The sequence below is a fragment of the Eschscholzia californica genome, unplaced genomic scaffold, assembly GCF_041429995.1.
Source record: "Eschscholzia californica isolate CP2 unplaced genomic scaffold, dmEscCali1.0.p SCAF_1, whole genome shotgun sequence".
NCBI lineage: Eukaryota > Viridiplantae > Streptophyta > Magnoliopsida > Ranunculales > Papaveraceae > Eschscholzia > Eschscholzia californica.
In genome coordinates, this window is record NW_028238198.1 from 74431882 (window position 1) to 74442001 (window position 10120).

Consider the following 10120-nt stretch of genomic DNA (forward strand, 5'->3'; position numbering starts at 1 on the left):
TCATAATGATCCCCACAGATATTCTATCTATCACATAAACCAAAACTAGAATGGGAAAAACTACTTTGTCAAAAAAGTTTAACATTTTTCTCTTCCTTTTTTCTAAATGTCAAGAAGTATTTCAAAGCAAAGAAAAGAAGAAAGTAATCCTCTCTGCTTTCTTGCAATGGTGTTAAGTATTTATATAGAGAAGGGGCACTTTAGTCTTTAAATTGAATGTTATCGTTTCAAGTGTATTTAATATTTTTATCTACCACATTTAACTATTAGGGTCAGAGAAATGGTAGTCCAAATAAAATCTGGAAAAGACTTATGGCATTTCAGAAATGGTACTAAACTCAGGAAAAGACTTGATGGCATTTATGATCCTCTATTGCAAAAGTACCCTCTTGTTTCTCTCACTAACCTTTCTTTCCCTATCCCCCAATTCCCCCCCCCCCCCCCCAACGTTTCCCTCTCTCCAAATTTTTCTCTCTTTTTCTTGTGATTTAATTATTGTGCCTGTGAAAACCTAGAATTCAGACTCACCAATAAAATCAGAGTTGAAAATTCAGGTATGTGGTTATATAATGGTGTTCATTAATACAAGAAATAGGACAAGTAAAAAGCCATCATTCTAGCCTATGAATAAAGCCAGTTGAAGAGACTATGATCAGAAACACAGAACTCTGTGTATTGGGTTTTCTAACAATGACCATAGTAGTTCACAAAACAAGATACCAACATTCTTGATGTGTTATGGGCAATAATGCATTTAAATCATGTGTTCAATGTAATTGAGGTAGTAGTACTAGAAAAATTCTTAACTAGTAGTATGATCGGTTTTATTTATTCGTATAATTCAGATTAAAAGATTTCGTAAGTCTGTGAGAAGGGATCGAGAATCGTCATAAGGAAATGGGTATATGATCATATTACCAGTGGGTTCCTTCAACACAATATCCCAGAAGTCGAACTAAATTTTTATGACGAACATGTCCAATAGCCTCAACTTCTACTCTAAATTCTTTTTCTGCTTGACCTCCATAAGAAAAGCAACGAATAATCAGAAAATGACCCGACAAGCAAACTTTATCGAAGTAAAAGAAAAGAAACATTTTCGGAACTCACAGATTGTTGAGGAGCTTCTTGACTGCTAACGGGGTTCCTTTAACAAGATTTCCACGATAAACAACTCCATAAACACCTTCCCCAAGAACATTCTCTTTAGAGAACCGATTAGTTGCAAGCTCCAAGTCCCTCAATGTGAACCAATGGCCCCAACCAAGGTGACAAAATTCAGGTAAACCACTTAAAGGCGAAGGTGCAGTTATCGGGTAAGACGACGATGGCTTGTAAGTAGCAAAAGCCCGGACCATCATCAAAAGGGCCCGTTTGAGGGCTCTGGTCGATGGTTTTGTCTCAATGTACGCCTACTCCCGACCATCATTTTCAGCCAATCGATCATATTTACCTGCAGTTACCAGCAAGAAATTTTAACATTAGGCTAGTGAAAAGGCATATCTGAAGCACAAGAGGAAGAAAATACATAAATGAATGTTATTCTTAGGAGACTAGACTGTGAATAGTTGTAGGCAATAAGAGAAACACAGAATCCTTTCGAAAAAAATTGAGTTCATTTAAAATCAATATAGTTCTAGTGGAATGTCTTCATACATAGGCAAAGCATAATTAGGGGTCTCCACCGAAATACGTACACCAATATGAATTGGACACTTGGATGGTCTTTGTGTTTTCTATTCAAATCTAAAATCTGAGTCGAGATCTAACGCCTCAAGTAGGATTTCAAAATGTGGGGTTTTCAGCTGTCTTGTGCGTCTGACTTGTCTAAATGGCTGACTTAAGCTGATTTGGGTATAGTTGAGCCTTTCGAAAATAAGTAGGAATTAGAGGTCGATTATCTGAAATACTTTAAAATGACTATTGTATCTCTAACGGAAACTAGTCGAACTCAGACAACCAAGAAAAATCACACTCAAGCGAGTCAGGCCCAAACGTTAAGAAGAAAACACTACCATATTACAATAATCAACAACAGATTAGATGGCTATACAACAGCCATTTGTCAGAAGCACGAACCAAATACCATCTCTTACAAGCTTCTTTTCATTGACCCAATATATAATTGATATTGTATATATATATTAGATGGCTAGTTTATGCTTACCTCATTGTCAGGACGTCCATAGTCTACAGGGTCCCTTCCAGACTTCCAGTGATTGCTTCCAAGACAACAACGCCAAAGCTATATACATCACTTTTTCATTCAAAAGACCAGTATTTGCATACTCTGGTGCAACATATCTGCAAAAAGTATAACAAACAAATAAATAGGATCAAAATGTGCTACGCATCTGATAACCGTTCACAACTGGGAGCTTTAGAACCCAAAGGCCAAAAAAAGAGGATTTTGTAATTCATGGATCATTACCCAAGGTTCCCATAACTCGAGTTGCGATATGGCCTGTCCCATCACCGAGTAACTTCGCAAGACCAAAATCAGATACCTTAGATTTAAAGTTATCGTCAATTAATATATTGCTAGATTTAATGTCTTGGTGCACAACTTCCGGTTCAATAGCTTCGTGCAGATAGGCAAGCCTGAAATGAAATAAACCATGTTTATATAACATGTGCAGATAAAATAAAAGAAGAACCTAAAACTCCGGCTTTAGATTAATAAGCTCAGGCCTTAGCTGTGCCGAAAAGAAGCCTCATTCGAGCCTCCCAAGTAAGATATCCGTGTTGTCGCAAGCTCCACGAAGCCGTTGCTCTAATTTCCCATTGTTGACATACTCGTAAACCAGCATCCTGAGCAGTTCAAAAATGAAATTTAGAAACCTAGAATTCAGACTACCACTAAGAGCAGACTTGGAAATTCAGGTATGTGTTTATAATGGGGACCATTAATTCAAGAAATAGGACAGGTAAAAACCATCACTCTAGCCTATAAATAACGGCAGCTGAAGAGACTGATCAGAAACACAGAACTCGTGTATTGGGTTTTCTATCATTGACCATAGTAGTTCACAAAAACATGATACCAACATTCTTGATGTGTTATGGGCTATAATGCATTTAAATCATGTGTTCAATGTAATTGAGGTAGTAGTGCTAGAAAAATTCTTAACTAATATGATCGTTTTTATTTATTCGTACAATTCAGATTAAAAGATTCCATAAGTCTGTGAGAAGGGGTCGAGAATCATCATAAAGAAATAGGTATATGATTGTATTACCTGTGGGTTCCTTCAACACAATATCCCAGAAGTCGAGCTAAATTATTCTGACGAACATGTACAATAGCCTCAACTTCTACTCTAAATTCTTTTTCTGCTTGACCTCTATAAGAAAAGCAACGAATAATCAGAAAATGACCGGACAAACAAACTTTATCGAAGTTAAAGAAAAGAAACATTTTCTGAACTTACAGATTGTTGAGGAGCTTCTTGACTGCTAATGGGGTTCCTTTAACAAAATTACCACGATAAACAACTCCATAACCACCTTCCCCAAGAACATTCTCTTTAGAGAACCGATTAGTTGCAAGCTCCAAGTCCTCAATGTGAACCAATGGCCCCAACCAAGGTGTGAAAATTCAGGTAAACAACTTAAAGACGAAGGTGCAGTTATCGGGTAAGACGACGATGGCTTGTAAGTAGCAAAGCCCCAGAACCTCCTTCTTCCCCAGATTGAGATCCTGCACCATCTCTCTCCAAATTATGAAATGAACCAGACTGACTACCATTATCAACAGTATTTGCCTTTCCAACTCCAGAATTGACCAAAACTTTATCCGATTCCTCATACTTGTCATGAATGTTGATAATCCCATTCTGGGGAACAAATTCATCTGTTGATGCTTGGTCTACTCTTACTTCTTTGATCTCCTTTGAAACAATTGGGATTTGGTTAACCGGAAGATCAGTTGCTCTTCTTGTTTTCTTTCGGGAAATAAGACATACCCATAGCACCGAGAGAATGATAACAATAGATAAAGCAACACATATCCCAATTAAAACCCAAACCTTGAGACCAAAGAGACCTGTTTTCTTCGGTAACTCGGCATTAAGATTTGTTCCCATTCTTCTGTTCTATAGTTTGACAAGCCTGTAAACAAATATAAATGACTCAAAACAATGTGACTCTAGGAACTCACATAGAACATATATGTATGACATTCAAATTTAACACCGCTCAAAAACTATGAAAAATTTCTCTCACTCTTGCTCTCTCTCTAGCTCTCTAAAGAAGAGTTGTTGTTGCTTGTGTTGGTGTGGTTACAAAAGCACTCAACCCACCTATTTATATTTAATATAAGCCGGTGGGATTGGGTTGTGCCGACTCCAAATTGAGTATAAAATTGGAAACCAATTTGGCTCCACCAACCGACTTCAATTTGGTTTCCAAAACTGCATCCAATTGATTTCATCAAACCGCCTCTCTTCCAAGCCATGAAACCGCCTCAATCCAAGTCATGAAACCGCCACTTACATATATGTATGACATTCAAATTCTTTACCAATTCCTGACCTCAAATAGACACATCAAAAGCCAAAAAAAAAGCAGAAAACAGCTATTATCATACTTTATCAAGCCAAAAAGGACAGCAAAATCCTGCTTATTGACAATGAAATCAGCAGTTTCTTTATGATTCTCAACATAATCAACAAAACATATTATTTCTCATCTAATGTTGGTTCAATTACAGAAAATCTAGTAAGACAACAAAAATAAAGAAAAAAAATCCCAAGTTTAGAAGAATTTTCTTCTTCCTCATACCTGTAATTGAATTCAGAAGAGTGACAACCTCACCTAGATCTCTGAACCACTAGTTAACACCTTCTTCTTCTTTATCATATAAGCATAAGACTAACTGTAGATCTATAATCAAAGATCTCAGACAACAACCCAAGGCGAAAAAACCTAAATCTAATCCACCTAAACAAAACCCATTTCTCACAAATGCCAAATAAACAAAGAAATTGAAGAGATTTCCTTTCTGGGTTTCTTTTTCTTTCGCTGAAAATTGGTTTCTGTAAGAAATCTCTCTTAGCTCTATTTTATTTCAATGAAATGTTTGTAAGTACATTGATATGCTTTTATACTAGATTAAAGAAGAAAAACAGAAAAAGGCAAATAACAGAAAAGTTTGTTATGAATTAGTTATGTAACAAACTTTCTCTTGTTGTAGGAAGAAGATCTTGAGGCTGCCTTTATACTATCAACTATCTTCAAGAGTTTGTGGCTGCTTTTAGAGAACGACGGAGTCAACTTGTGTTGACTGTTATGGGTGCTCTTAGACCAAGACTAGGTCATATCTGGTATCCATGACCTAAGTATAAAAGGAATCGAAATCCCTAATTCCCTTCTTTCAGCTTCTTCGAAAATCCCTAATTCCTCTTTTCCGTTCCATCGAAACCCTAGTTTTGCAGCCCCCCTCAAACCGATGATGAAGATTTGTGAATCATCAGTTTGTTCCGAAAGAAATCAAAGAGATCAAGTGAAATCCCTTATAGTGAATATATCTGCAATCTGTTCCTTTGTTGGAAGATGATGAACAATAATGGTACCATTCGAAACCAAATCCCTAACATAGTGAAAATCAACCTCAATATGTTTCGTTCTTGCATGGAAGATGGGATTAGAAGCAAGAAACTTCGCACTGATGTTATCACAGTATAATACGAATGGTTTCTTCCACTACAAAAAAAACATTCAATTGGGACAGACATTTTTACGTATGTCCCTAATGAAGCAGTAATAGGGACAATTTTACACTATTTGTCCCTGATAGAATAACAATTGGGACCAATTTATCATAGGGACGGATTTTCCGAGAGCAATTTAAAAAAAAAAAAAAGTAGAAATTTTCGACCCAAAAAAAAAGGCGCAAAACTTTACCCTTCTTCCCTCCCTATTTTTTTTCGTTCTGTTTCCCTCTTTTCTTTCTCTCGCCTCTTCACCACTCTTCCATCACGACTTCATCACCACGATTTTTTTCTCCCCATGATTTTCTTCTCTCCTCTTCAACACTATTGATCTTCTTCTAGTTATAGGGTTAGCCTTTCTAGGGTTTCTGTTGCATCTTCTTCTTTTGTGCGGCAGACTTAGGGTTTCTTTGGGCTTCTTCTCGGTTTTGTGAAGCAGGTTGGTCGAGATTTCTAGGGTTTCTGGTGCGAGTCTTCACATCCAGGTTCATTGTTCTTCTCCCTGTTCTTCTTATTTGTTAAATTAATCGCTTACCCAACTCAATTAACAAGTTATAGTCCATCAATGAAACAACAAAGTTATCCTGTTGAAAATCTTAGTACTGAATCTTCTTATATTTGTTGTTTTGGGTTCATTGGGTAATAAGCAGGGTGGTTGTACTACTAGTACTATTAATCAAACAATGCTCCTCAAGCTCATCCAACAAATGGTGATAATGTTCAGTCTAATGGAACTTTGGATATTGTTTCTAGTTGAGATCATAAGTATTGATTTGTGAATTTTCAGTGGTTGATTATATCGGAATATAGATCGGAATATATATATATATATATATATATATGTATGTATATGTGTGTACGCGCGTGTGTATAGCTAGCTTACTATGATCATGTTTACTCTGAAACCTAGTGATCTTATTAGTAATGTTGAAATATAGTTTGTCTGTTTGTTCTTGTAAAAGTGTTCTTTTTTAAGTTATTATCATAATTTGCTTTATATACAACATAGTGCAACTTAGGTGTAAGAAAAAATACTAAAGCTCAGTTGTGTATGTATACATTTTCTAAATTCATATATGAAAACTGACTTCGTATCTAAATTGACTTAAGTTCGATCTCAACATGTCGTGTTTTATCTGACTTAGTTGAATGGTTGATAACCGTTGATTTGAGGTCTATTTGAGACTATAAATAATATAAGTTTGAATTAAGATCTCATTATTTGAATTAAGTCTTCAGCAAGTTGTAAAAAATCCCGTATTTGTGTTAGACGTTCAGGTGTTTAAAGAATGACAGAAGTTTGTAAGAACTGTTTGGGAATGAGATTCTATTTCTTGTTTCTTGAACTTATGTCATTCTTGAAATTCTATTAAACACCTGATATACCACTGATCATCCATTCATGAAATTCTATTTCTTGTTTCTTGAACTTATATCGTGATTCATTGAACGAGAGTTGTATTCAATACTGGATGTGAGGATGAAGTCTGGGTTGGGTTTCATTTTCTTTCTAGTACCTCAGCAAGACTTGAAAAACTTGGGGAGAGAGAGAAATGAGAAACGAAAGTTCTATCTGTAAGGCACTTAGTTCCACATTGCTTAAAAAGACCTTCGAGACTTGGGTTATATAAGTCTTACATATGGGCTAGGCCTTTTAGGTGGGTTTGGCCCCTTGATTATCTAGCAGGTGGGAAACCTTCTGTGGTCTAGGACAGACCCATGCTAAGGAAAAACCTTGCACAATGCGGAACTTGCTAGTGTCCTTGGGTCATTGGTGTTCTTGAGCACTCTACAACACCCAAAATCAATTTGAGACTTTGATCAACCACTGAGACGAATCACAACGCATGATTTAGATAAGGCAAACACTTCGCAATAAGTTTTCTTAGTTACAACAAACTAGTTACTTTCGCAGTCTAGGGTTGATAATATTGAAGGCTGGCTGGACATTTGATCCTACCTATGATGAAGCTCATCATTCGTTATTTCAATAATGAACTGCGCACAATTCTTAACACTAATTTGTATATATTTCTTGTGATCTTTCTCTTTTAGATTTGTTATTCTTGTAATGATAATAGTCAGAAGATTATATTACATAGTTTCAGTTTTAAAGTTGTCATGATTCACTAGTTTGATATTAAGTTTTCATAGACACGTTTTATAGATTTGTTATTGTATCGAATAATAGTTATGTGTTGTTCCTACCATGTTACTACTATCCAGTAATAACATAAGAATGAAATAACAGTCCTATTATTCAATTCTTGGGTATTTGAATTGAACATAGAATCAATTCAAGTATTTTGTGCTAAACAATGTATTTTCATCCAGGTTCTTCGAGAAAGCTTATAGGGTTTCTGTTGCGGGTCTTCTAGGTTCTGTTGCGAGTCTAAACTTCTAGGTTTCTTTTGGGTTTCATCCAGGTTCGTCGTTCTTCTTCATCTTCTTCTTATTCGTTAAATTAAGAAAACCAAAGTTTATCAATGGTTTGTTGTTCTTGTCTTCTGTTTTTCTTTTTCTTGTTCTTGCCTTTTGTTTCTCCTTCTTAACTCTTATGAATTGGTGTGTACTTATTATGTGTTTATGAAATATGAATTGTGTATGACACTACGAATTGTTTATGAATTGGTTAGGATGCCTAATTTTAACTAATACTAGTACAAGTACATGACTTGGTCAAAACACGGTATGCCTTTAGATTATCAACTCTTTATTATATTGGCTTTGATTATGTAACATAGTAGTTACCAACTTCTGTCTCACATTGATCAATTCAACATATGAGTTAGTTGGATTGTTAATCTTAGAACTTGACCGGTGCGGGTTATATTTACTTCTTATTTCATTTGGTTGGGAAGCGTATACCAAGTGGTAATAAAGAATTAGTTATGATGTTTTTTTTCGAACTTACTTTGCTAAATGATTTTGATTGAGTTTCATTTGGTCAAGTTTCTTTTTTCTCTTTATAGATATGGTATATGGCCAAATATGAAATTTCAAACTTATCTACTCCAAACCCCAATTTTTAGGTCTAAGGAGTTCCTGTTCTTGTAAACCATGATATCTTTCGTTCCGTCTTTAGTTTAATGACATTTCTACTTGTGAAGTTTAGAGTTTTGGGATTGTCATATATGATATATCTGCAAAGATTTAAAACTGATGATCCACGCCATGAAAACTCTGATCATGGTGTATATAAAAATAGATATGGTTGACATTATTAGTGTTACGGCTCAGTGATCAGCATGAGACCTTCTCTCTGAAACTTCTTTTCTTCTGCGAGCAAGTAGTCCAACGAAATTTTTGTTTTCTTTTGGTTGCAGCTTGAAACATGTACCTGGTTTCATTGAACATGCCGAAGAGCAAAAATCAAAAGGCATTGATGACATCTGGCTTATTAGTGGTACTAATTCCTCGACTTCATTTTTCCCTCTAGTCTTTGTGGTGGTGTTTTGTTTTATTTTGGATTCTCAAGGCTTATTATAGGGTGTGAACCTTTTGCATTAAGCACTCAGGTGTGTAATGTAATAATCCAACATATCGTCTAGAACTTTGCCTCTCTTGTATGATTTCAAACTTATCCCTTGGATTGCAGCAGCTGATGCTGCGCTGCAGCAGCACAGGGTTTGCAGCTGCTGCTGCTCCATAGGTCTTAAAATTGTTTTCCCTTGTATTGTGGTAATTGATACAAAGATGGAGAGGATAATCAGAGACTTTATTTGACAAGGTCTTAAAATTGTTTTCCCCTGTATTGTTTTCCCTTGGGTTGCAGCAGCTACTGTCTTTAACAAAGAATGTCTATTTATTAACTTGAACCCGGCCAGGGGATGTAGCTGCTGCTCCGGCGCAGCAGGCCAAGGATCTCTTCGTACGTCTTTATGTCTTTTTGTCTTTGCCGGATTTTTTCTTGTGTTAAAAATTCAATGCATGCAAGTTGGGTTCAATTTTTATACGATGTTAGAGATATAAGTTCACATGCCTAGTTAATTTTATTATATCTTTTTCAATTGTTTATTATCAGACACGTAATGATGCTTGAGGTTTTACAGATTATGTACAATCTTACCGAGTGTGAAGAGTTTCAATCACGTTGAGCAGAGGTTCAGGGAGATCCATAAATGGACAAATGATAGTGTGTGCAGGTTTCCTTTTTTTTTTTTGGCGTGCAGATTTCTTGTTGGTAATACATACTATTTGGTATGTTAGACCATTTTTTTTAAGAATGTTGGACCGGTTAAGTAACATACTTCTTGGATGATCTCTTGTTAATATTTATTAAATATTCTAGTTAGTTAAGTTTGACAATAACTTGTAACGGATTACATTATCTTTTCGTATGAAAAAATATTATTGATTATCGATGTTTCAATTCCTTTTAAGTGAAAGTGTCAAGTTTATTTGCTTAT

At 35.6% G+C, this 10120-nt stretch overlaps 1 long non-coding RNA gene and 1 pseudogene across 1 annotated transcript; one reads left to right on the forward strand and one right to left on the reverse strand.

The window, feature by feature from the left end:
- Positions 1-509: 509 nt before the first annotated feature.
- LOC147569081 (putative receptor-like protein kinase At2g42960) lies at positions 510-5029 on the reverse strand (annotated as a pseudogene).
- Positions 5030-5746: 717 nt separating this feature from the next.
- Positions 5747-10120, forward strand: LOC147569082 (uncharacterized). Its single transcript, XR_015231191.1, has 4 exons — positions 5747-6196; positions 8046-8137; positions 9038-9117; positions 9764-10120. It is a non-coding gene; the product is annotated as an uncharacterized LOC147569082 (long non-coding RNA).